Here is a 26,868-nt window from a genome sequence, read left to right as displayed (position 1 = left end):
GGCATACAAGGGAAGTGGTAACCCCGGCGGAGCCCGCTCCCACCAGGGCCTCGGCGCCGCCTGACGGTCTTCCTCGTCCCGGCTGCAAAGGGTGAGCCGCTTCTTCGGTGGGAGCGGGTCTGGTCCCTCTCGAGGGTCCTTCCCCTTCTCCGCTGCAGAGAACCGGCGGATCGGAGCCATCGCTGCAAGACGGAGCAAGGATCGGGAAGAAGGAGAAGCAAGGAGGAATGGACTGGAAGGGCACGCACAGCTCCGTACTTATGGCCGGCGAAGGCCAACCGCCGGCCTCCATGATCACAGGTAATCATGGCACGATTTCCATGCAGGGACTTGTCCAACTCACGCGATCACCGAGGCGTCGTGGGGAAGTGGAGACGCCCACGTCCCATCACCCGCCACGCGACGCCCAAGGCCGCAGGCTGTTAGGGCACGCGGCGCTTCGCCCTTACCCTTTCGCCTCTCGGCACGGCCAAGTCCGGGCGCGCCTTGGGCCCGGGGGCTAGTGTCGGCATTCTGGGAACGGGGGTCCCTAGACTTGCATGCCTGCGGCCTGCGGCGTGGCTCAAAGGAGGCCCAGCACGGCCCATCTTCATCAACACAAGACTCAAGACCCTCGCGAGGCGGATGACACGGAGCTTCCTCAAGCACGGCCTCATCAGGCTGGCTCGCGAGGAGGCGGAGAGATCAAGGCGGGGTACCTCGCGAGGTGCCCGTGACGCAACCCATGATGACTCAGGGCGCCAGGCGGGCGCCAGCGCGCGCAGCGTCCTTCTTTCCTCTTTGGTGCAAAGGGGGCAAGCGCAGCCGCAGAGTACCGAGGCCTCAGGCAAAGGTTGCCATTTCGGTGCAATGAGACCAAGACCAGGAGGACTATGAGACGGAGGTCACCGTGGAGCCCAGGACGGCGTCATCACCAGAGCTTTGCGCAGGCGAAGACTGCTTTTGTTAGGATAGTTGATACTTGCTGTCCCCCTTCAAATTAGCCCGCCATTGTTGGCTCCCTTCCCGCTCAATATTTGGGAAGAGGACCAGGGCCTCTATAAATAGGACCAGCCACCCACATAGCGGGGGGGGGGGGGGGGGGGGGGGTTGAGTGGGGTGGAGTTCAGTTCGGGTTCGGTTAGTTCGAGTTCGGTTCGTTCGATCGGTAGGAAGCAGAGTAAGAGAGAGAGAGAGAGAAAGGTGGCTGAACTCCTCCTAGCAGTTCATCACCCCAGCCAAGAATGGACCCTTGCAAGGCTGTTCTTCCTTGTACTGTTCATCATCATCAGCCCCAGGAGGCAATCCACCAACCACACACTGGAGTAGGGTATTACACCACAACGGTGGCCCGAACTAGTATAAATCTGGTGTCTCTTGTGCAGTTCTTTTTGTAGTCTAGATCTTTGCAAGACGGAGAGGTAGAAGGCGTAATCTCCGCGCGCACCCCAGTGTTCGAACCTTAAGGGTCTGCCAGAACCCGAAATCCGATAGAATTAGCCGTATCTCAGTGTTCATCTTTTGTCAAGCTTCATGAGTGGATCCCTGCCATGTATTTTGTTGTCATGTTTGAGTGCTGTAGCATATTTATCTTGTTGCATTTAGATGGCTACTTGCTGATTATCGTAGACCGCTGCCATATTTGTTTTGCTTGCCATTTCCAAACCGTGCATCCGATTTCGGTGATCTTTATATCGATTTCAACCGAAATCACCTCACCTTTCCAGTGGAACTCTTGGATTTCCATGTTGAGGCCAGGTTCATTCATTCCTTTGAAAATCATGCCTATGCATCACATACCGCATCCCGCATAGCATACCATGTTTGCATCATGTTGCTTGAGCATTGCACGTGGTTGATTGTGCTCCTTTTGCATGTTGTTCTTGTTTGAGTAGAGCCGGGAGACAAGTTAGTGAACGAGGAGCCCATTGATTCACTTACGAGGATCAAGGCAACTCTGAGTACTTTGCAGGCAAGATGACCATACCCTCGAAATCACTTCTACTTTGCTTGCTAGATGCTCGCTCTTTTGCTATGCCTATGCTACGATGCCTACCACTTGCTTATCATGCCTCCCGAATTGCCATGTCAAACCTCTAACCCACCATGTCCTAGCAAACCGTTGTTTGGCTATGTTACCGCTTTGTTCAACCCCTCTTATAGCGTTGCTAGTTGCAGGTGAAGATTGGAGATCGTTCCTTGTTGGAACATGTTTATTGTTGGGATATCACAATATTATCTTGTTATCTTGATGCACCAATATACTTGGTAAAGGGTGGAAGGCTCGGACTTATGCCTAGTGTTTTGTTCCACTCTTGTCGCCCTAGTTTCCATCATATCAGTGTTATGTTCCCAGATTTTGCGTTCCTTACACGGTTGGGTTATAATGGGAACCCCTTGACAGTTCGCCTTGAATAAAACTCCTCCAGCAATGCCCAAGCTTGGTTTTACCATTTTCCACCTAGCCCCTTTTTCCCTTGGGTTTCCGGAGCCCAAGGGTCATCTTTATTTAAAACCCCCTGGGCCACTGCTCCTCTGAGTGTTGGTCCAAACTAGAGCCCCTTGCAGCGCCACCTCGGGGAAACTCGAGGGCTGGTTTTAGTTGCACGGATTGCTTATCTGAGTGTGCCCTGAGAATGAGATATGTGTAGCTCCTATCGGGATTTGTCGGCACATTCGGGCGGTGTTGCTGGACATGTTTTACCATTGTCAAGGATGTTTTGTAACCGGGATGCCGAGTCTGATCGGATTGTCTTGGGAGAAGGAATATCCTTCGTTGACCATGAGAGCTTGTGATGGGCTAAGTTGGGACTCCCCTGCAGGGATTTGATCTTTCGAAAGCCGTGCCCGCGGTTATGGGCAGATGGGAATTTGTTAATGTCTGGTTGTAGATAACATGAAACTTAACTTATTTAAAATGCACCAACCGCGTGTGTAATCATGATGGTCTCTTCTCGGCGGAGACCAGGAAGTGAACACGGTGTTGGAGTAATGCTTGACGTAGGTTGTTCTAGGATCACTTCTTGATCATAGTTGTTCGTCCGTGCTTTGCCTTCTCTTCTCGCTCTCTTTTGCGAATATGTTAGCCACCATATATGCTAGTCGCTTGCTGCAGCTCCACATCATACCTTACCTTACCTATAAGCTTAAATAGTCTTGATCGCAAGGGTGTGAGATTGTTGAGTCCCCGTGACTCACAGTTTACTTCCAAACCAGTTGTAAGGACCGATGATACCGTTCCAGATGTTATGACCGAGCTCAAGTGGGAGTTCGATGAAGACTCTCGCCATTACTACGTGTCTTTCCCAGATGATCAGTTGTGGTGCCCAGTTGGGGCGATCAGGGATTGTGTCGCATTTGGGGGTTGATCTTTTTTTGGTACCGTAGTCGGACCCTGAGTGTATTGGTTGAATGTAATGACTTTTTTATGTATTTGTTTGATGTGGCGAGTGTAAGCCAACTATGTACCTTTCCCTTTATTAATTTACATGGGTTGTTGTGAAGATTACCTCACTTGCGACATTGCTTTCAATGTGGTTATGCCTCTAAGTCATGCTTCGACACATAGGAGATATAGCCGCATCGAGGCCGTTACAAGTTGGTAATCAGAGCCTTCCCCGACCTTAGGAGCCCCCTGCTTGATCGAAAAATGTTTTGAGTCATTTAGGAATTATATATATCGGAGAGTTAGGAATTCTTTTTACTCCTTAGTCCCTTTGTCGCTCTGGTAAGGCATCCTGACATAGAGATTTGACTCGTCTCTTCTCAAATTTCACTAATTTTTTTTAGGATCACGCGGGTATCTTAGAATCATTCCGATGGTTTTGTGACGAGAACATTGTTCTTGGTGCCTCCTGTCATTTAGGGGTTGTGGCAGTGTCCCGGGGAGTTGAGCTCCGAGGTATTGTCATCACAATTTTATCGTTGAGATTCTGTAATACCTGAGTTTCGCCGACATTGAAAATCTCTTTTATGCAGTTGTTGGTTAGATAACCTCAACGCCACCCAGTACTGGGGCGGGAGTTCGGGAGTATTGCCATAACTTGTATAACGGATGCTTTTCGAAGGTTGAGGTAAATGATTTCCGAAGGTTTCTTGGTTATGTGTTGAAGGATGGATACAGCTGGATGTAGGATTTGCTAGCTTTGGGTGAGATATTATGCTTCCCCTGTATCCCCAACACCTGATTGCATAACCGGAAAGGTTCGGGAGTTTCATAGGTGGGAATTCTTGTAGCTCTAGTTCTTCTTCCGCGGATATTTGGTTTGGGATTGGGTAATCCTCACCAAGTATTTGTTCTTATCCGTACCTTGTTTTTATTCTTCTACCTCAATTCTAAGTGGCTTCTCAATTTATGGAAATGTGACCATTTCAATTGGAATGCATTCGTTCATTTTGTTCGGATGTGAAGACTTTATGTTGCAATTTCAAACCTTTTGATTCAACTTCATATTTGCCTGTCAATATGCTAATGGATGTCACCCTCTTCAGGATGGCTCCTGCTAAGGGCAACAATCAGAATCAGAATCAGGATCCGCCACCACCACCTCCACCTCCGGAGGCATGGCAAGCTGTGATGGCCGCTACCAATGCAAACACGCAGCTGATCATGCAAATTCTTCAAGAGCGCAACCAAGGGAACCAAGGCCATGGCAACAATGAGAATCAGTTTGCTACATTCAACCAATTCCTTGCTATCCAGCCAAAGACCTTCAGCAACTGTGTCGAGGCCTCAGACGCTGATGATTGGCTCGTGGACATATGCAAGCATTTCGAGTGCAGTAACGTCAGGCCTGAGGACTTTGTCAAGTTTGCCTCCTTCCAACTCAAAGACCAAGCTGCAGAATGGTTTCAACAGTACAAAGATTCCAGAGGAGGCCGTGTGATTACCTGGGATGAATTCCGTCAAGACTTCAAAGCTCATCACATTCCTCAGAGTGTGGTTGAGAGCAAGCGTGAGGAATTCCGCAACCTGAAGCAAGGCACTATGTCTGTTTACCAGTACAACATCATGTTTCAGAAGCTCGCCCGTTTCGCTAAGCAAGACGTCCCTGACGAGAAGAGCATGATATACCAGTTCAGGGGTGGTCTCAGAGAAGAACTCCAGCTAGCTCTCGTCCTCTTTGAGCCCAAGAAGTACGATGAGTTTTACAACATGGCAATGAAGCAAGAGGCTGCCCAACTGAAGTGCGATGCTTCCAAGAAGCGAGTCAGAGATGCAACTCCTTCTTCCTCAACTCAAGTGGCTAAGCAGCAAAAGTATTGGCTGCCTCCTCCTCCGTTCCATCAGCCTTATCAGCAGAAGAGCAAAGGTGGCAATGGATCTTCCCACCCACCCAACCCTGGCTTTCAGAACAAGACTTTGTCTCAAGCTCCAAGATCAAGTTCTCCATATCACCGTCCGCTCTCGGAGGTCACGTGCAACAAGTGCCAACAGAAGGGTCACTATGCCAACAAATGCTTCAATCAAAGGCATCTCCCTCCTCCTCCTCCTATGAGATCGGCAAGTACAGCTGTGTTTAAGCATAACCCCAAGCACGCCAAGGTCAACTTGATGAATGCAGCTCTGGCAGAGGACTCGTCAGATGTCATCATGGGTAACCTTCCTGTTAATGATGTTCCTGCAAAAGTACTTTTTGACACTGGTGCATCGCATTGTTTCATCTCGAGACCTTTTGCATCTAAGCATGATTTTGTTACTCAAAGTGTTGCGGAGACCTTTGGCTATTGTCTCTCTGGCCCGTCAAATGACTTCTCGAGTATGCGTTCTGGATGTTTCAATCACGTTGGGCGACTACAAGTTTCTATCCTCTCCAATGGTCCTTGATAACTCAGATATTGATCTTACTCTTGGAATGGACTGGCTTTCTAAGCACAAGGCTCAGCTTGATTGTGCTGCCAGGCAGATTCAATTGACTCATTCGTCTGAGGATGTAATTGTCTTTGCCGCTAATGACGATACCATCCGTCTGTTTTCTCTCAATGAGAAGGGTGAGCTGGATGCCATCTCTCAAATTCCAGTCGTTTGCGAATATCAAGACGTCTTTCCAGAAGAGCTTCCAGGAATGCCTCCGCACCGGCCAGTTGAATTTGTCATCGATCTTGAGCCTGGCACGGAACCTGTTTGCAAACGTCCTTACAAGCTTGGACCTAAAGAGTTGAAGGAGCTGAAGAAGCAACTCGATGAACAAGAGCGTATGGGTCTCATCCGACCTAGTTCTTCTCCGTGGGGTTGTGGAGTTCTTTTTGTGAAGAAGAAGGATGGAACGGACCGACTTTGTGTCGACTACCGTCCATTGAACAAGAAGACTATAAAGAACAAGTACCCACTTCCCAACATCAACGAGCTGTTTGAACAACTCAAAGGTGCTCAAGTATTCTCCAAGCTTGATCTCCGTATGGGCTATCATCAGATTCGCATTCGTGAGCAAGATATCCCCAAGACAACATTCATAACAAGCTATGGTTCATATGAATACACTGTCATGTCTTTTGGCCTCGTCAACGCTCCGCCAACATTCTCTCGCATGATGAACTTCATCTTCAACCCCTACACAAATGACTTCGTCTTGGTCTACCTCGATGACATTTTGGTCTTTTCCAAGAACAAGGAAGATCATGCCAAGCACTTGCGTTTGGTGCTGGATAAGCTCAGAGAACATCAGTTCTATGCCAAGTTTTCAAAGTGCGAGTTTTGGCTCGATGAGGTTCTCTACCTTGGGCATATCATCTCTGCCAAGGGCATAGCGGTGAATCCTGAGAAGGTGTCTGCAATTGTGAATTGGGAACCACCTCAGAACGTGAAGCAACTCCGCAGCTTCCTTGGTCTCGCAAGCTATTGTCGAAGGTTCGTTGAGAACTTCTCAAAGATCGCGAAGCCTCTTTCAACCTTCTCCAGAAGCACGTGAAGTACGTTTGGTCTCCTGAATGTGACATCGCTTTCAACACCCTGAAAGAGAAGTTAGTCACTGCTCCAGTTCTGACTCCTCCTGATGAATCCAAACCGTTCGAGGTCTTCTGTGATGCCTCTCTTCAAGGTCTTGGTGCAGTGTTGATGCAAGAGAAGAAAGTTGTGGCTTATACCTCTCGCCAGTTGAAGCCCAATGAGAAGAACTACCCCACTCATGACCTCGAGTTGGCGGCAGTTGTGCATGCTCTTTTGACTTGGAGACATCTCTTATTGGGAAGAAAAGTGGACATCTTCACTGACCACAAGAGTCTCAAGTACATCTTCACTCAGCCTAATCTCAACCTCAGGCAGACTCGTTGGGTCGAAATGATTCAAGAGTATAATCCGAGTATCGAATATACTCCAGGAAAGGCCAATTTAATTGCTGACGCATTGAGCAGGAAGGCTTACTGCAACAGTTTGATTCTCAAGCCTTACCAACCCGAGCTTTGTGAAGCTTTCCGCAAACTCAATCTGCAAGTTGTTCCTCAAGGTTTCCTCGCCAACCTCCAAGTCTCTCCTACTTTGGAAGATCAGATTCGCGAGGCTCAACTTCTTGATGCTATGGTGAAGAAGGTGAAGATTGGGATTGCCAAGAGTCAACCCAAGTACAAGTGCTATCGCCTTGATGACAAGGATACTCTATTCTTCGAGGATCGCATTGTTGTGCCTAAAGGTGACCTTCGTAAAGTCATTATGAACGAGGCTCACAATTCACTCCTCTCTATCCACCCTGGAAGTACAAAGATGTACCATGACCTCAAGCAGTCGTATTGGTGGACTCGAATGAAGCGCAAGATTGCTCAGTTCGTGAATGAATGTGATGTCTGCAGAAGAGTGAAGGCAGAACACCAACGACCAGCTGGTCTCCTCCAACCTCTTGCCATTCCAGAATGGAAGTTTGACCACATTGAGATGGACTTCGTGAATGGATTTCCAAAGTCCAAGCGTGGCAATGATGCTATCTTCGTTCTCATCCAGAAACTCACTAAAGTGGCTCACTTTCTGCCTATCAAAGAATCCATCACAACAGCTCAATTGGCAGAGCTATATACCTCTCGGATTGTCTCTCTGCACGGCATTCCGCAGTTGATTTCTTCAGATCGTGGCAGCATCTTCACCTCCAAGTTTTGGGATTCTTTTCAGAAGGCCATGGGCACCAACATCCGTTTCAGCACAGGTTTTCATCCCCAAACTAGTGGCCAAGTCGAGCGTGTCAATCAGATCCTTGAAGATATGCTCAGGGCTTGCGTTATCTCTTTCGGTATGAAGTGGGAAGATTGTCTTCCATATGCCGAGTTCTCCTACAACAACAGCTTCCAAGCGAGTTCGGGCAAGGCCCCATTTGAAATTCTCTATGGCAGGAAGTGTCGTACTCCTCTTAACTGGTCAGAGACTGGTGAATGTCAACTTCTTGGAAATGACTTGATCACAGAGGCAGAAGAGATGTGCAAAGTCATTCGTGATAACCTCAAAGCAGCGCAATCGCGCCAGAAGAGCTACTATGATAGTAAGCATCGTGATTTGGCTTTCGAGATCGGAGACCATGTTTACCTCCGCGTCTCTCCAATGAAAGGTACTCGTCGCTTCGGTATCAAAGGGAAGCTTGCCCCTAGATACATGGGTCCTTTCAAGATCGTCAGCAAGAGAGGCGATCTCGCCTATCAACTCGAGCTTCCCTCCAACTTTGCAAACGTGCACGACATGTTTCACGTGTCTCAACTCCGCAAGTGCTTCAAGACCCCTGACCGCACCGTCAACTTCGAAGACATTGATCTCCAAGAAGACCTTTCTTATCGTGAGCACCCCATTGTTATCCTTGAAGAAACTGAGCGCAAGACTCGCAACAAGTCAATCAAATTCCTCAAAGTCAAGTGGTCACATCATTTCGACTGTGAAGCCACCTGGGAACGCGAGGATCACCTCCGTTCTGAGTACCCGGAGTTTTTCCAGTCCTAGATCTCGGGACGAGATCCTTTTGTAGTGGTGGAGTGTTGTAACACCCCGGATGTAATTTACCTTATCTGTACTCCAACTCTTGTCGTTTCCGGCACTAAGTTATTTTAGTTCCTCGTTGTCGGGTTTTTGTCTCTGTGTGTTTTGTCTTTGTCATGCATCCAATATCATGTCATCATGTGCATTGCATCTGCATACGTGTTCGTCTCATGCATCCGAGCATTTTCCCGGTTGTCCGTTTTGCATTCCGGCGTTCCTATGTCCTTTGGTGGTCCTTTCTACCTCTTTTTCGTGTGTGGGTGTTAAACATTTTCGGATTGGACCGAGACTTTCCATGAAACCTTGTTTTACTACCGGTAGACCGCCTGTCAAGTTTTGTGCCATTTGGACTTCGTTTGATACTCCAACGGTTAACCGAGGGACCGAAAAGGCCTCGTGTGTGTTGCAGCCCAACACCCTTCCAAAGTGGCCCAAAACCCACCTAAACCCTCTCCATCATCTAGAGCGTTTGATCACGATCGCGTGGCCACAAACCGCACCTCATTTGGAGCTTCCTAGCTCCTTCTACCTCTATAAATAGACCCCTCCTCAAAAATCCTGGATCCCATCCTTCCAAACCCTAGATTCCTGCTCCCCTCGCCGCCGGACGTCTCCGAATTGGGACGGACACGTCCGCCCGCCACCGTGGACCAACGGGACACTGCCACGTCAGCCCCGCGGCGCCCCACATCGCCGCCGCCGCCCGAGGCCCGCCAGGCCCGCGGGAAGCCCCCGCGGCCCGGTCTGCCCGCCGCCGCCCGAAGCCATTGACGCGCCGCCCCGCGCCCTAATCTCCGTCACCGGTGTGGCCCCGCCACCACGCGCCGGGCTCGCCGCCCGGCCGCCGCCTCCGCCGCATCGGGCCGCCGCCCACCGGCGCCGCCGATCCGCTCGTCGCCGACGCCCCGTCGTCCTCCTCGCCGCACCTCCAGCTCGCCTCCCCGCCACTTCCTCATCTCTGGTTGGCAAACCCTCTTCGGTGAACAGTAACTCCGGTGAACCTCGGGATCCGCGCCGGCCGGATCTCAGATCTGAAATCTCCCGGTTGACTTTTATCCTCGAAACCCTAGCTTTTTAGCATTTTTCCGCATGCCATAACTCTGCATCCGTAGCTCCGATTCGTGCGTGTAGCATATCAAAATGTTCGTCTCGATGAGTAAATCATTCCATCTCATTGGATCATTTTAATTTGAGCTAATATTGATTCTCGAAATGCTGTTGGAAGAGGGCTATGTGAGGAATATTCCAGATCTATTTCAGCAAATGGCCTTTTGTCATTTTTGCCATGATTAATGTGTGCATGCTATGATCATGAGCTCTAGATGTGTTTTCTTATATGCCATGTTATCTTTACAGAGGTGTATGCCATGTATTTTTGTGATATTTGTGGTGACTAGCACAAGCATGCAAAGTAGCGTAATTGTGATGCTGATTTCAGGGACTTAGAATTTCACCAAGTCCTTGTCCTGATTTTGTTGTTATGCCAGATGTTCATGTTGTTTCCTAGTGATCCGTGCCTCTTTTGAAGATGATCAGTAAGGTTGTTTTGTTAACATTGTGGTGCTCTATCCATCCATGTCCTTGTTTGCAGTTATGGAGCACCCTAGATTGAGTCAATCAAGCTCTACTTTTGCTATAAAATGATCCTGGCAGACTGTTGACATGTTTAGCGATTTTGCCGAGGATGTTGCTATTGATCCGTGCATGCTATGTTGTTTTTATTGCCATGTCTAGCTTCTATGCCATGTAATCATGATGGGTGTATGCTTAGATTGTCATGTCATGCTCTGTAGTGGGTGCATTGAGCTCGTAAACATGCCTACTCGTTAACTGTTTTGCATGCTCCAGTTTTTCACCAAGTCTGAATCTGTTTATGTTTTTGCCATGTTCACATGCTCGCAATTGTATCTTCCGATCCCTTTTGACTCAAGGTCACTAAGGGACTTTTGTTAAGTGCTTTGAGTAGCTTCATGCCATGCCTTGCTTTACCATGTTAAGTTCCTGTAGCATGTAGTTTTCATGCTCTAAAGATTGCTTCCTGCTGATAAATTCTAGACTTGTGTTAACTTCACCAAGTCTGGAACCTCTTATCATTTGCACTTTTGCCATGCTTGTTTGAACCTGTTATTGGATGAATTAGCCATAGCTCAGTGTTCATCTTTTGTCAAGCTTCATGATTGGATCCCTGCCATATATTTTGTTGTCATGTTTGAGTGTTGTAGCATATTTATCTTGTTGCATTTAGATGGCTACTTGCTGATTATCGCAGACCGGTGCCATATTTGTTTTGCTTGCCATTTCCAAACCGTGCATCCGATTCCGGTGATCTTTATATCGATTTCAACCGAAATCACCTCACCTTTCCAGTGGCACTCTTGGATTTCCAAGTTGAGGCCAGGTTCATTCATTCCTTTGCAAATCATGCCTATGCATCACATACCGCATCCCGCATAGCATACCATGTTTGCATCATGTTGCTTGAGCATTGCACGTGGTTGATTGTGCTCCTTTTGCTTGTTGTTCTTGTTTGGGTAGAGCCGGGAGACGAGTTCGTGAACGAGGAGCCCGTTGAGTTCGCTTACGAGGATCAAGGCAACTCTGAGAACTTTGCAGGCAAGATGACCATACCCTCGAAATCACTTCTATCTTTGCTTGCTAGATGCTCGCTCTTTTGCTATGCCTATGCTACGATGCCTACCACTTGCTTATCATGCCTCCCAAATTGCCATGTCAAACCTCTAACCCACCATGTCCTAGCAAACCGTTGTTTGGCTATGTTACCGCTTTGCTCAGCCCCTCTTATAGCGTTGCTAGTTGCAGGTGAAGATTGGAGATCGTTCCTTGTTGGAACATGTTTATTGTTGGGATATCACAATATTATCTTGTTTATCTTAATGCACCTATATACTTGGTAAAGGGTGGATGGCTCGGCCTTATTCCTAGTGTTTTGTTCCACTCTTGCCGCCCTAGTTTCCGTCATATCGGTGTTATGTTCCCGGATTTTGCATTCCTTACACGGTTGGGTTATAATGGGAACCCCTTGACAGTTCGCCTTGAATAAAACTCCTCCAACAATGCCCAACCTTGGTTTTACCATTTGCCACCTAGCCTCTTTTTCCCTTGGGTTTCCGGAGCCCAAGGGTCATCTTTATTTAAACCCCCCCGGGCCAGTGCTCCTCTGAGTGTTGGTCCAAACAGAGCCACTTGCAGCGCCACCTCGGGGAAACTCGAGGGCTGGTTTTAGTTGTACGGATTGCTTATCTGAGTGTGCCCTGAGAACGAGATATGTGTAGCTCCTATCGGGATTTCTCGGCACATTCGGGCGGTGTTGCTGGACTTGTTTTACCATTGTCGAGGATGTCTTGTAACTGGGATGCCGAGTCTGATCGGATTGTCTTGGGAGAAGGAATATCCTTCGTTGACCGTGAGAGCTTGTGATGGGCTAAGTTGGGACTCCCCTGCAGGGATTTGAACTTTCGAAAGCCGTGCCCGCGGTTATGGGCAGATGGGAATTTGTTAATGTCCGGTTGTAGATAACATGAAACTTAACTTATTTAAAATGCACCAACCGCGTGTGTAACCGTGATGGTCTCTTCTTGGCGGAGTCCGGGAAGTGAACACGGTGTTGGAGTAATGCTTGACGTAGGTTGTTCTAGGATCACTTCTTGATCATAGTTGTTCGACCGTGCTTTTGCCTTCTCTTCTCGCTCTCTTTTGCGAATATGTTAGCCACCATATATGCTAGTCGCTTGCTGCAGCTCCACATCATACCTTTACCTTACCTATAAGCTTAAATAGTCTTGATCGCGAGGGTGTGAGATTGCTGAGTCCCTGTGACTCACAGTTTACTTCCAAACCAGATGCAGGGACCCATGATACCGTTCCAGATGATATGACCGAGCTCAAGTGGGAGTTCGATGAAGACTCTCGTCGTTACTACGTGTCTTTCCCAGATGATCAGTAGTGGTGCCCAGTTGGGGCGATCGGGGACTGTGTCGCATTTGGGGCTTGATCTTTCTTTTGGTACCATAGTCGGACCCTGAGTGTATTGGTTGAATGTAATGACTTTATTATGTATTTGTTTGACGTGGCGAGTGTAAGCCAACTATGTACCTTTCCCCTTTATTAATTTACATGGGTTGTTGTGAAGATTACCTCACTTGCGACATTGCTTTCAATGCGGTTATGCCTCTAAGTCATGCTTCGACACGTAGGAGATATAGCCGCATCGAGGGCGTTACATTATGTGATCATTATTTCTGCTGAGGCGGGATTTGGAGCAGCGTTTACGCCTCCGCTTTGACTGCTTCTCGAGGGAACAACCCTTCGCTGCATCCTTCCATTCCTCGTTGTTATTTTCTTTAGGTGTGTCCACCATGTATACGTCGTGTGATGAAGTGGGTGCCTAGTGCCCTGTGGGAAGTGGTTCCTCTTCGCCTCCCGCATCGTCGTCCATTGCGTCGATGTCTTCGGAATCGAAGTCGAGCATGTCGGTTAAATCATCGAAAGTGGCTACTAAGTGGGTGGTGGGTAGGCGGCGAATTTCTTCGTCATCCGCATCCCATTCCTGCCGGACGTAGTTCGGCCAGGACTCTCCTGACAAGGAGAGAGACCTTAATGAGTTCAGTATGTCGCCGAAGGGCAAGTGCGGAAAAATATCCACGGAGGTAAACTCCATGATCGGCGCCCAATCGGATTCGATAGGAACAGGCGTAGGCGGTTCGGAGTCCGTGGCCGGAGGATCTGGTAGTTTGGCAACACGGCTCTCGTGAAGGGTAAGGTCGATATTCAGCTCTATCGCTGCAGAGGATACGGCCTCCGTGGCGGGGTCTTTCTGGCCGTCCACGGATGGCGAAACCGGCTCCGAATTGAGGGTCGGAGCGGCTGCTGGTGCGATTTCTCGAACACTGTCCGATGGTAGAGCTAAATCGTACTCATCGTGACCGCGCGGCGCACAAGGCAGGGGCTCGAATCCATCGAAGATCAAGTCTCCGTGGATATCGGCCGTGTAGTTTAAGCTTCCAAACCTGACCTGGTGGCCAGGGGCGTAACTTTCGATCTGCTCGAGATGGCCAAGCGAGTTGGCCCGCAGTGCAAAGCTGCCGAACACAAAGATCTGTCCGGGGAGAAAAGTCTCACCCTGGACTGCATCGCTATCGATGATCGTAGGAGCCAACAAGCCTAATGGCGACGACACAGAGGAACTCTCAATGAAAGCACCAATGTCGGTGTCAAAACCGGCGGATCTCGGGTAGGGGGTCCCGAACTGTGCGTCTAAGGCGGATGGTAAGAGGAGGCAGGGGACACGATGTTTTACCCAGGTTCTGGCCCTCTTGATGGAGGTAAAATCCTACGTCCTGCTTGATTTATTCTCGATGATATGAGTATTACAAGAGTTGATCTACCATGAGATCGGAGAGGCTAAACCCTAGAAGCTAGCCTATGGTATGATTGTATGTTGTCCTACAGACTAAAACCCTCCGGTTTATATAGACATCGGAGGGGGCTAGGGTTACACAAGGTCGGTTAAAAAGGAGGAGATATACATATCCGTATTGCCTAGCTTGCCTTCCACGCCAAGTAGAGTCCCATCCGGACACGAGACGAAGTCTTCAATCTTGTATATTCATAGTCCAACAGTCCGACCAAAGGATATAGTCCGGCTGTCCGAAGACCCCCTAATCCAGGACTCCCTCACCGCCCATCGTGTATGAGTGGGGAAATGGAGGGAGAAACAGAGGTCTTTCGGACGATCTTGGATCAAATGTGTTTTGCCGCCCATGTTTGGCGCCCACCGTGTTGGAATGGGATCAGAGGCGGTCGTGTCACATCTAATTGAAGTTACTATCCTACCCCTATTTAGAGCAGTGGAATCGGGCTGATGGATTGTTCGTGTAATGGGTAGACAGTAATTTCCATCTCCCAAACACTTGGCTTCGGGCAGCCGACGTGGGAGTGGACATTTTGCTGTTTCTTTTGAATTTTGGGAGAATAAGCATCCACGTTTACCCTGGCAACTAAATTCAAATCCATTTTGTATTCCTATACGAATCTTTATAAATAATTATATGTGTTTATATATATATATATATTCAAAAGGACGACAAAGATGTATTCCACTGTCATATATGAATATGGTTTACAAATGCCAATACTCAAATTCAGAAGCTAGAATCCAGTTTAAGGTGAACTCGAATATTTGGAACACTTCATGTCCAACTCAAATTTCACACGCAGCATAATGTGTAATCCCATTTAGATATGTACACAAGCGATGTATCAAGATTCAAATACCGAGTCAATCAACCAAGAATGTATAGAACTAACAGACATATAAACACTTATAGAGTATATGGATCAATAATATCAACTAACATACATAAGCCAGGCCGCTGTACTTTTCTTTGCTACAACAACATCCTTTTTTTAGCCAAGCTACTACAGCATCTTGGCCCTTTCCGATGCATGCCACTTATGGTCCATCTATACTACTATTATTGCTGAATGCACATTCAGCCCGATTGGCATATTTGTAGGTCTGGCACAGCAATCAAAATGAAATGTCTCCGAGTCTTATCAATTAATACAGACTTGTGCTCAAATAAAATTACAAACCAAAAAACAAAAAACAAAAAACAAAAAAATTATTACACGATCTCTAAAATAAATGGTTTGATTGATTACATGAACAAACAACACAAATGTTATTCAAAGATGGAAAGAACATTTCACCTATGATTTACCAAGTGGGAATTTAAGTTCCTTTTTTCCTTCAGGACCTTAACAATGTGGTCAGTCTCAGCTTGCTTCGTTTTGAAATCCACCAAATATTTAATGGTTGTCTTGAGTACTTCTACTGATTGTGTTATTTGCTTCCTCAACATGTCAACTTCATATCTAAGTGCAGTTGGCAATTCATAATGCATGATTAGGCCGGTGCCACTACTGTGGGATGATACAACGTCCATGGGGACCTCTCTCTTTGATCTTGGGCTAACCTATTTTGCCATTAAAGTTCCGATTGGATTCAGAAAAGTTGAAGTTAGCAAAACGTCTCAACTGGGAGTTATAACAGCAAACCAGTTAAACAAATAAGGAATTAAAGAGTTTCAATTCGATGCTAAAAAGTAGTTATTAACATCATTGTAATCCGTTGTTGCAGCAGCAAAGCAGTTAAACAAACAAGTAGCTATTTAAGTTCAGGCAAATAGGTAATTCTTAACAGCAAGTATCAGACACATAGATAGGCGCAGTCTATAATAGGATTAACAGGCTATGGCATTATGTAATCAGTAGCAAACTAAATTAAGCCAAGCAACGTAATTGAACAATTTTGCAATAAGTGGCTAACTAAAATTCCGAGAAGCAGGTAACTGAACTTATGCTAGTTCTTTATACAGGCACACTGCAACTTCTTTTTCGCTTACAGGGTTGTACGAAGGAGTTCATGGCATCAATTGCTTGGATACGCAGTCCCAATACTTGTTTCTTCCCACACTGTATTGGTAAGTCGAATGGTTAATCTGGTAAGATGGTGCGTCCTTGATATGTTATATGAGGACGTGTAGTCAGACTAGTTGTAGCCACACACATCACACTGGCTTTTACTGTATATTTCATGCGATTACTTTTGGCATATCGAGATCTAAGCAATCTACAATAGGATGAAAAGACTGGCATCCTTCACATTATTGGCGAACTCAGTTCATAAAAACAAGCAATTCAACCATTCTGTGGGTAAATCAAAAGCGCCACTGGAATATTTTTCACTACCCCTATCATACACGCAAAAAGGGGTGACGCCACCATAGGGGATGGTATGGGTGGCCGCCTCGGGTGGATCGAAAGTGTGCACCTAGTTTGAGTCGTCCAGGTTGGCCCAGGCTAGTTTTGTTTGTCCCAATGCACGAGCAGGCAATGTAAAAAATGAAGAAAAATGTTTCAATTTGGATAGGCCAATAACATAAGTGCAAGGCAGGCCCTATAGCAGGCTCACGGCCCAAACGAGCGCCTCCCATATTGATTGACAGCAGGAAAAATTCCAATTCATCCGCTCCAGCCTCTAGTCTAGTTCGGTCCTAACCTAGCCACCGTTGGATAGACCGACACAGCACTTCCTCGCGCCCTTGTTGAAGGGTGGTCACCAGGCTTCAAGCGGACGGAAGGACAAGAAGATGAAGATCCAACCCTGGGTGTAGCCTGTGTGGGAGGCAGCAGTGACAACACGAGCATGGCATCGAGCCTGCGGAAATGGACAGTGGCAGCTTGCAAGAGTAGCATGCGCAACGAGCAGGTACATCACATCTCTGATTATATCTAATTCAACTCTTCGATTTCTGGCCAATAGTTAAACCTGACGGTGTTGTAAAATTACTTGTATGTAGGGAATCTATGAGAAAATGAAACCAATTTCTACTTATTTTATAACTCCCCCATAGGGATGGCAATGGGTCGGGTTTGGGGCGGGTGGAGCTGGTCCAAATCCAACCAATGACCCATCTCCCTACCTTCTTCCCATCCACCAAATTATCCATGGGCGCAACCTGTGCCCATGCCCAAACCCGCTGGATACCCACATACCCATGGAGGTCCATGGGCATAAAAAAGTTAGCATGAAGCCTTCCCAAAGATCAAATTAACTCATCATCATTCACTCACAAATGACAACTTAAGCTAAAAGCATAAGTAGGCAACAAGTAATACGATGAGTCCTTAAGTGTGACATACCAGATCGAGGTTGATTCTGCAGCATATAGCTAATGGCACCAGTTACATATTGCCTGCCATTTCCCATTGATTCATTCTTTCTACTATCACTGGCATATGGTCGCACATGTCATATTGGTATCCATTGGATATCCATGGAGCACAAACTATAATCGTGCCCAACCCGGTTGTTCATGGGTATCCATATCCACGGACCCATGGGCAGAAATGCGCTCCATTCCCTTGCCCAACCGGGTCGGGTATCCATGGATATCTAGATCCATGGATAAAATTGCCATCCCTACTCCCCCAATCAATACTGAACTGACTGAATCTGATGAATCTAATCAAGTTTCTGGTGCAAACATCCAAGCTCATGTTGTTCTTGAGCCTGAAGTGTCTAATGAATAGACTGCTAATGAACGATTTGATGCAAACATTTTACATGCTCCTGTTGATAAACATATAGTGTCTAATGAGGCATCTAATGCAAGCATTTTGCAAGCTCCCGTTGAAGGATTTAGTGTCTAATGATGATCTGCTATGTTGAGAGAGACATAGAGATTTGGAGGCATTGATGACAAGCAAATTATAGTGCATTTTCATGGCCTAAGGAAACATCGAGGCCATCTACCAGAAAGTCCCCGTATCATGACAATGTAGCATAAATACTTTTCTAATCTGTTGTTTGAAACTATTGGCATACTTGTGCAGGATAGATTATTGATATGCAGTTTGTGAAGTGGTTATAGGTGCAATTACACTTCGATATTTTCAGCCAGAGAATGAATAATTCAAGCAGGTACAGACCATGTATGTAGTCCTTGTACACCATGTTGCATTTTGTGTTTTTTGGTGCTTGCATCATTTAGTGTTTATAATCTGAACTACTTTGGATCATTAGCTGGTTTTCAAAGTGCATGTAGCTTCCCATTTCTCAAGTTATGTTGATTTCCAGAGTGCAAGTGCCTTAGTATTTTTTAAGTTAAATGTTCGCCCTTGGTAACTTGAATTCGTGGATCCGCCACTGCACACAAATCATACACGAATGCAAGTACGAATTAAATGAAATGCAAGGACTTATGCTAGCTCATTGTACAGGCTCACTGCAGCTCTGCTTGCGCTTGGGATGTTCCATGTACAAGTCCATGTTACCACTTGCTTGGATGTGCATGCCTTGTGCTCCTTGCATCCCCCTCTGCAGTTTTGACACGACGAATGGCTGATCAAACAAGAGGAATCGACCTTCCTATTGTACCAGAGGACAGATACTTACAAGGTTATATGGGTGTGCAGGATGTGTACCAGATCCCGTAGCACCGTCATGCTTCGCTAAAAAATGAATTTTCTTGTTTCAGATGATATCTCCAGAAGAAATAAGAGTTAAAGTCAGAGTTGGATAGGCGTGTAAGCTAAGAGAGCAGTGAAAGGATATCCAAACATCATCGGAACAGTGCACAAGGGAGTGATGTGTGGATACCTAGTTCGGGCCGGCGTTTGGGCATGCTCGCCTAGCTAGAGTGTGGGTCACTTCAGAGCCGTTGAGGGTGATGCGCTGGCATTGGCTGGCCGTGCACGGATGCAGATCTTGAGTGGCAGCGGAGCACTACGATGCGGTGGACGAGACCGTTGGTGATGCCCCAGTGGCCTCGGGGGGCGGAGGCGCGACGATGTGCTCGGTGAAGTAGCCCTGGTGAGCTGGGAGACGGCGTCGGTGAAGCGCACCTGATGCGGTGGAAGTCGGTGTATGTGAGGCACGTCGGTTGCGGCGGCCGACATTGTCGGTGGACAACCCGGTGTGGTGGATGAGGGCGTAGATGAGGTAGCTCCGGTGCGATGGTGAAGCGCGACCATCGTCTTCGTCGTTGTCGTTCGGCACAAAGGTGGGGAAAGAGACAAAACGAGGGGCAATTCTAACTTTGCTTGGGTTGGCGGTGAATTAGGGATTTGAGCAATCTGGGCGCGGAAGGGGACGGTGGGGAAGGGAGATTTTGTAGGGATGGAATTGGGGCCGCCAGATATTTCAATCCGAAACATGGAAGTACGAACTTATTTTGTCGTCGACCTTTTTTTGGGGGGGAGGGAGGGGGGTGGATGGCTGGGTGCTAAGCGTCCGTCCGACACACGCGACCACCATGATACGACCCTGGTCTGCCTGGTGCGCCTACATTTGAAAATGCAAACGAATCTTCTTTCGTTTGCAAATGAATCTGTATGTATTACCATGCCCGTGTTTTCCTTTCAATAATTAGTCATTCGGAACGAGATACTATAAATTAATTAATGAGGAGTTATTTGAAAAAAATCGAAACGGTATTCACGCTAACGTGGATTAGAGTGTGTGTCACATAATTAGTTATTTGAGTTAGAGTGTGTGTCACATAGCGATCTCCAATTCTAACATGGATTTCATATTTCACTGTATCCATGCTACATTTTTAATACAAATTCATATGTATATGATGAATACCATGGTAGTGAGAAAACTTTTGGATGGATTCAAACATATGACCTACAAAATAGCACAACAAATCGAGTCAATGTCAACTTTTCGAAACCTAGTATGGCACGAATTCGAAATAATTACACATATGCACGGTCCTCAGTTCAAATCTTACAATATACACCGAATTGAAACATCGATATTAACTCTCATGCTATCTACATTCAAATGTTGTTTTTAGCCCCCCCCCCCCCCGCGCACACACGGTACATACTTTCTGTATCGGTCAATCTTCCTCTCCTAACCACCTTAGGAAGCTATCGGTTTCCAACACACATCCATTCTTTCTCTCCATGTTTCGATCTCTAACTCTCTCAACTACACAACCCCGCTTTCCACTCTGTTACGAAATGTATTTACCTCACACACCCACCATTGCACCCCATGTCGAGCTCTCTCTCTCCCCCTCTCCCTCTCACCCTCTCACGCTAAATACATGCATTGCCTATCTAGCCCCCAACCTCTCATGCGCACGCACGCACATTGTCTATCTAGGTCACTCCCTCGAGACTGTCTCACTCTTTCTTTCGCACGGCGGGCCACACTCGCTCAATCTCGCTCTCTTTATCTGAGTCTCGTTTAACCTTGTTTTCTTTCACACACAAATGATATATCTCCCTGTTCGGGCCTCGATCGACACACTCTATACTCTCTCACGCAGATTGTCTATCTAGGTCAGTCCATCGAAGCCGCCCCCATTCTTTCGACCTCATGGCGGGCCACACTCTCTCTCTCCCTCTCTCTCTCCCTCTCTCTCTCTCTCCCTCTCTCTCTCTCCCTCTCTCTCTCTCCCTCCCTCTCTCTCTCTCTCTCTCTCTGTATGTCTCTATTGACCTCGCTCTTTCTCAGACAAAAACGATATATCACCCCCATTCTTTCGACCTCATGGCGGGCCACGCTCTCTCTCCCTCTCTCTCTCTCTCTCTATCCCTCTCTCTCTCCCTCTCTCTCTCCCTTTGTATGTCTCGATTGACCTCGCTCTTTCTCAGACAAAAATGATATATCACCATGTTTGAGCCCAGTTCGACTTATTCACATTGTATACTCTCTCACGCACATTGTCTATCTAGGTCACTCTCTCCAAACCGTCTCACTCTTTCGATCGCACGACGACCCTATATGATCGATTGACCTTGCTTCCTCCCACGCACAAAATATATCTACACGTCTGTGACTAGATCATCTCTCAAGCTCTATCTTACAGCCCTCACCCTTGCCAAAAGCTCAATCGGACAATATCATTCTAGAGCATATATATTTGTTCAATGAATGTCGCACCACACTCACTTTTTCTCTCTATCTATATGTCTCTCGATTGACCTTGCTTTCTCACGCCGTATCTTCCACACATTGAAGCTACCTCTCCATCCCTCGCAAAGCCGGTGCTCTTTACATTGCGAGGGGCACTCCAACCTTGGATTAATTTGTGTAGGCATTTATTCCGGTCGGTTTAGATTATATTTTTGTAGCATTCGGCCCACAACTACTCGAAACACCGTTGCAACCCCCACAACTCCCCTAGTCGATTTCCCTCTAGCTCGGCCATCGCTCTCTCGCACGTCCTTTCCCACCTTCAGTGTCGCACCATGGTATTATTGCAAAAAACTTTGTTGTTCTCTTTAATTATTATAAATAAGATACAAAACTACACACTGATAGTCCACTTGGAATGGAACAAATTTCGACCCACAAATTAAAGTGCTACAAAGTACACACCGAGGGGCCCACATGTCATGAAACAAATTTGGACCCATATACAAATTAAAAAATAAAGGATGAGGATCGAACATGCGACCAGGGCCTTCAAGCCGCATGTTAGTAGGCAACATACGTAGAACAACAATGTTTGTTGTACCTCCCTTTGTTCACATAATGTTTTTATATTACCACAGCCTATTTAATTGATAATATGTAATATTATTTTTAGTACTATTCGCCTTCACTTACTGGTGAGTTCCATGTGTGCTCTCTCTCTCCTCCCCTTCTGCGTTTAGACGCACGGGCAAACATGAAGAACTCGCGGGCGATGTTGCCTTTAACCATATCTGGACGCGTTCACAAGTTACAGCACTAGTTTCACGTGCTAGCAGCACTAGTCAGTGTGTACATGCAATGCACGTTAATTTGGAATTATATTAAGTGCATGAGGATATTAAGTAGGATATTATTTGCATGTTATTATGTGATTAGCACTATTATTGGCATGAAATTAACTGCACGCTAAACGTGTTGAGCGCTCGACATTGAAGCAGTCTAGGTCGTTGGATGACAAGGAATACATGTGGCTTGTTGACGTTTTATATTTAATTTGATATGGCTCTAGCAGAACATTCAATCGATCAAACCATAGATTTTTTAAGTCTGACTCCGACCTTAAATTATATGACGATTGATCTAAAATAAACGGAAATGATAAACATTCTGATTTTAAGCATGGCAATCCGAACGTTTTTCATGGCAAATTTAGATTACGCGGCGGCGGTGGGGGCATCTTGCAGTGGGAAGCGGCTCCTCTGTCGTGCTCTGTGTGTCGTCGGGCCACTGACCGACGGCAACGGCGGCGCCTTGCGCCGTTGTTGGCGTACTCCTGGACGTTGTCTTACCTTCAAGGAAGGCCAAAATGTTCTGGACTTCAGAGCGAGTCAACTGGCGGGAGGACGCGACTGCCGTTGGTGCAAGGAAGCGGTCGACGGCGGCCATCCATGCCGTTGAGGGTGGCACTGGCACCCGCGCAGGGACAGGCGCTGTCAACGGTGCAGTGGAGACATTCGTGTGCACGGGCACCAGCAGGGGCGCGCGTGTTAGTGCACGCGCAGGCGCATGCGCTGGCAGGTGCACGGGCACCGACACGGGCGTGCGCGTCCGTGCACGCGCAGGCGCATGTGCTGGCAGGTGCACGGGCGCGTGAAAGTCGGCGGGGACCTCGTGGAACCCCATGGCATCAAGCTCGGCGACAATGTGCGGCTCCTAGCCCATCAATGCCATAGGGATGGGTGCTGGCGCAGTCAGGGCGACGGGCGCCGGAATGGGAGCGGGGACAGGCGCGACGTCTTCTCGGAAGGCCAGTTCAAGCTCGTCCAAAATCGCCTTATGTTCTTGAGACTCCGGCAGGGTGTCTTCCTCAGGAAACTGGAAGACTAAGGGCAAGCCATCGTGATGCGGCATGGCATACATTTAGGTTAGGCTGGTTGGAGATAGACGACAGGAGAATCGGAGAGGAGGAGAGAAGATTGTAGCAATACCGGCTAGTGCAGGGTTGATTTTAAATTGCAGCGCCAGCGACATTAAAAGTGGGAGCAGTTGGGACGAAGGTGGGCAGCGGATCCTGGTCAAAGGGCTCGCCTCCTGGTGAGCCTGCACAGCGGTCTGCTTGCACACGTCCCTGTTAGCCGGCGCAATGGTCTGCTCGCATGCCTCCCGTCGACTCACACGCTTGCTCGGACGACACCTGCCGATGAGAAGCGGGACTCGTGGTGGCACGTAAACGCCCACAGTTTCAATAGTGAAAGCGTTCGCCTTAACGTGACAGGTCTTTGTTCCAAAATACCTTGGCTCTTCATTTGTGCAACTTGTCATAAGCAGCTTGTCTCAAATTGAACAAAAAAAATTATGAAGTAATATTTGTGCCATATCACGTGACCATGCTCAGTTTCAAGAATTTATGGTCACTTTTGGATTTTCTGAAATGTAAGATCCAGGATTTGAAACAATATCATAACGTGCATCATGCAATAAATTTTCAAGCCATACATCTGTTCTGTTTTATTTCTTAAGAAAGGATTTGGTCAAACATTTTGCTTAGTTAGACTTCAGACAAGTTATATATGCAGAGCAAAAGGATAATCCCTCCGTACCAGTGCATTGCCTGATATATTAACTCAAGTACTAGGCACGAACAAACAGGTTCAATTATGTGCTCATTCTGGTGTAGTAGTAGTAGTAGTACTAGGCAATGCAGTTAACGGGTGACCTTGGCGAGCGGCGACCGAGGGAATTGAACCGTGCTCGGCACAGTAGGTAACGTTGTCTAGTTACTAAAGCACCCCTCCGTTGTTCATCGGTAGTCATTATGGACTGGGGACATGAGGGGAATTTCCTAGGGCTGGAATTATGGCCGCCAAATATTTCGACTCGAAACGTGGAGGCTCGACTGGTTGGGGTTGCCTAATGTGCGTACCACGCACGCCACCAGAAGGACACGAGCCCGATTTTTTTATTTTTTATCTTTTAGGACCAACACGAGCCAAGGTCTGGCTGGTACGCCGCTGGGTCCTACCATTCGAGAATACGAAAGGAACCTTTTAAATTGCCGAACGAATCTATGTGTATTACAATGCCCGTATTTTTCTTGCAAATACTAATCTCAACGTGGTAATTGATTTATGATGAGTTGTTGAATTAGAGTGAGTTTGTGATATAGTGATCTGAACGTGGATTTCACATTTCATGGTATCCCTGGTAAGTTTTTCAATGCAAATTCAAATTTAAAATATGAACAATATGGAGGTGAGAAAACTTTGTATGTATCAAGCATATGACCACACACACAGAGAGACACCCGCACACGAACACAACAACAATCCAATAAGTGTAGTCCACCTATTTTTCCAAACCATGCATGTATGACACGAATTAAAAAATACTCCTTCTGTTCCTAAATATTAGTCTTTTAGAGATTTCAACAAGCGACTACATACGGAGCAAAATGAGAGAATCTACACTCTAAAATATGTCTATATACATCCGTATGTGCCAGTCCATTTGAAATCTCTAAAAGACTAATATTTAGGAATGAAGGGAGTAAAATGTAAGACATGCATGGTCCTCAATTCAATATTTAAAACGAACATGAAACTGAAACATGAATATTAAGTCTATTACTACAGTACATGCAAATGTTGTGTTTAATTAGGCAGAGCTATGATTGTCGAGGGTCACCCCCTCGACCTTAGATAAAATTGTGAAGCTCTGTTTAGGTTTTTTTTAGATTATATTTGTCCCCACCCTCCCAACCACCGATTGGTTGTGCACCTCCCACCCCTCCTCCCCGGGAGAATATCATGTGCCCCCATACCTTATATGCTATATGCCGATACGAGTTGCTTGGAGCTTGTAGATCTGATATATAGCAGCTCACATGATGTCTTAATATTTTTACAAGAAACCTTGATAAGTTTGAGAATTGCACACAATTTGTACAAAAACTACTCAGATGCCCTTGGATCCCATATCCATCAACCTCGAAGCTCGTATCACCGTAGCATCTAAGATGAAGGAGGACATCATATTCTCCTGTATGTAAGAATATCATGTGCTACCACACCGTAGATGCTTTGGTGATACAAGCTCTTTGGAGCCGTTGGATTTGTGACCCAACACCTCCTCGGTGGTTCGAATGCTTTTTTGCAGAAAATCCCCCAAAGAGCTCAGCCACTGCTTACAAGCACAAAGACTGCTCAGATGCCATTGGATCTCAGATCAAACAACCTCAAAGCTCGTATCACCGTAGCATCCAAGCTGCGAGAGAACCTTATGTTTTCTCGCACGGGAGAATATGAGGTGCTCCCGCTCCATAGATTCTATGGTGATACAAGTTCACGGAGATCTAACGGCCCACAGTAGGAGGTTTGAATGTTTTTGCAATATACGGTTGAGAGAGTTCGGGAATTGCACAGAAAGTACAAGTACTACGCATGTGCCATCTGATCACTGATCATACGACCTAGATGCTCATATCACCGCAGCTGGTAATTAAGCTACGGGAAGCACCTAATATGAGCAACGGGGAGCAGTTGGATCCAAGATGCAGCGGCACACATGAGGCCTGAATGTTTTATTTGCAAAAAAACCTTTGGAGAGTTTGGAAATTGCACATAATTACAAAGACTACTCCCAAGCCATTGGATCTCACTTCCAACGGTGTAAAAACTCATATCACCATAGCATCTAAGCTGCGGGGTGGATGTGATATTCTATGCTGCTGTCATTTTTGTTTGTAAACTTGCAAAATATGTGTAACTTGTGCCGTTACTTGTCTAACCGCGCAAAGTGTTTGTGCAAAAAAACCATCCTACACTGAAATATTGGAACAACACACGGGGGTCCCACTTGTCATTAATCAAATTTGGACGTAAAACTAACAAATTTGAAAGACAAGATTCAAACTGGCAACCTGGACTACAAAGCGTAAGTCAATAGCCTGAAACAACAACGGTTGTTGGCTTTGTCCCATAACTTGATTTTATACAGTATTACGTTGAGTAGAGTAGAGTGAGTGCCTCGTCAACACGTGCATGACTGTTGACTCACTTACTGGTGGGTCCCAGGTCTGCGATCTCTCTCTTCTCTCCATCGTCTAACCTTTGCATGGGCACACACGAAGAGCGGCGCTAGCTTGCCGTGGTGTTATTACATCTAAAAAAAGCTTGGAAAATAGAAGAGTCGCCTAAAACAAGAGACGTTGTGGCTGGTCGAGACGGAGCTAACCACACCTATCCTCCGTGCCATGTTAGCATGATGAAGCTGTGTGGCTAGTGGGGTGTTTTCGACCGAATGGCTGGGTCCTGAGGTCGAACCATAGGTACTACGTCCGATACAGTACATTTTTACACGCACATTTTTCCTCCGTTCCGAGACATGGCACACCCTACCGCGCGGTTTCGGGGTCCTCCCGGGTAGTGCACGCATATATTCTTCCTGACGTGGGATGCCCTACTACGTTTTTTCGCCAAAGCAA

This window comes from Triticum aestivum, chromosome 6A (assembly GCF_018294505.1).
Source record: "Triticum aestivum cultivar Chinese Spring chromosome 6A, IWGSC CS RefSeq v2.1, whole genome shotgun sequence".
In the NCBI taxonomy this organism is placed as follows: domain Eukaryota; kingdom Viridiplantae; phylum Streptophyta; class Magnoliopsida; order Poales; family Poaceae; genus Triticum; species Triticum aestivum.
This window is presented reverse-complemented; position numbering follows the sequence as displayed.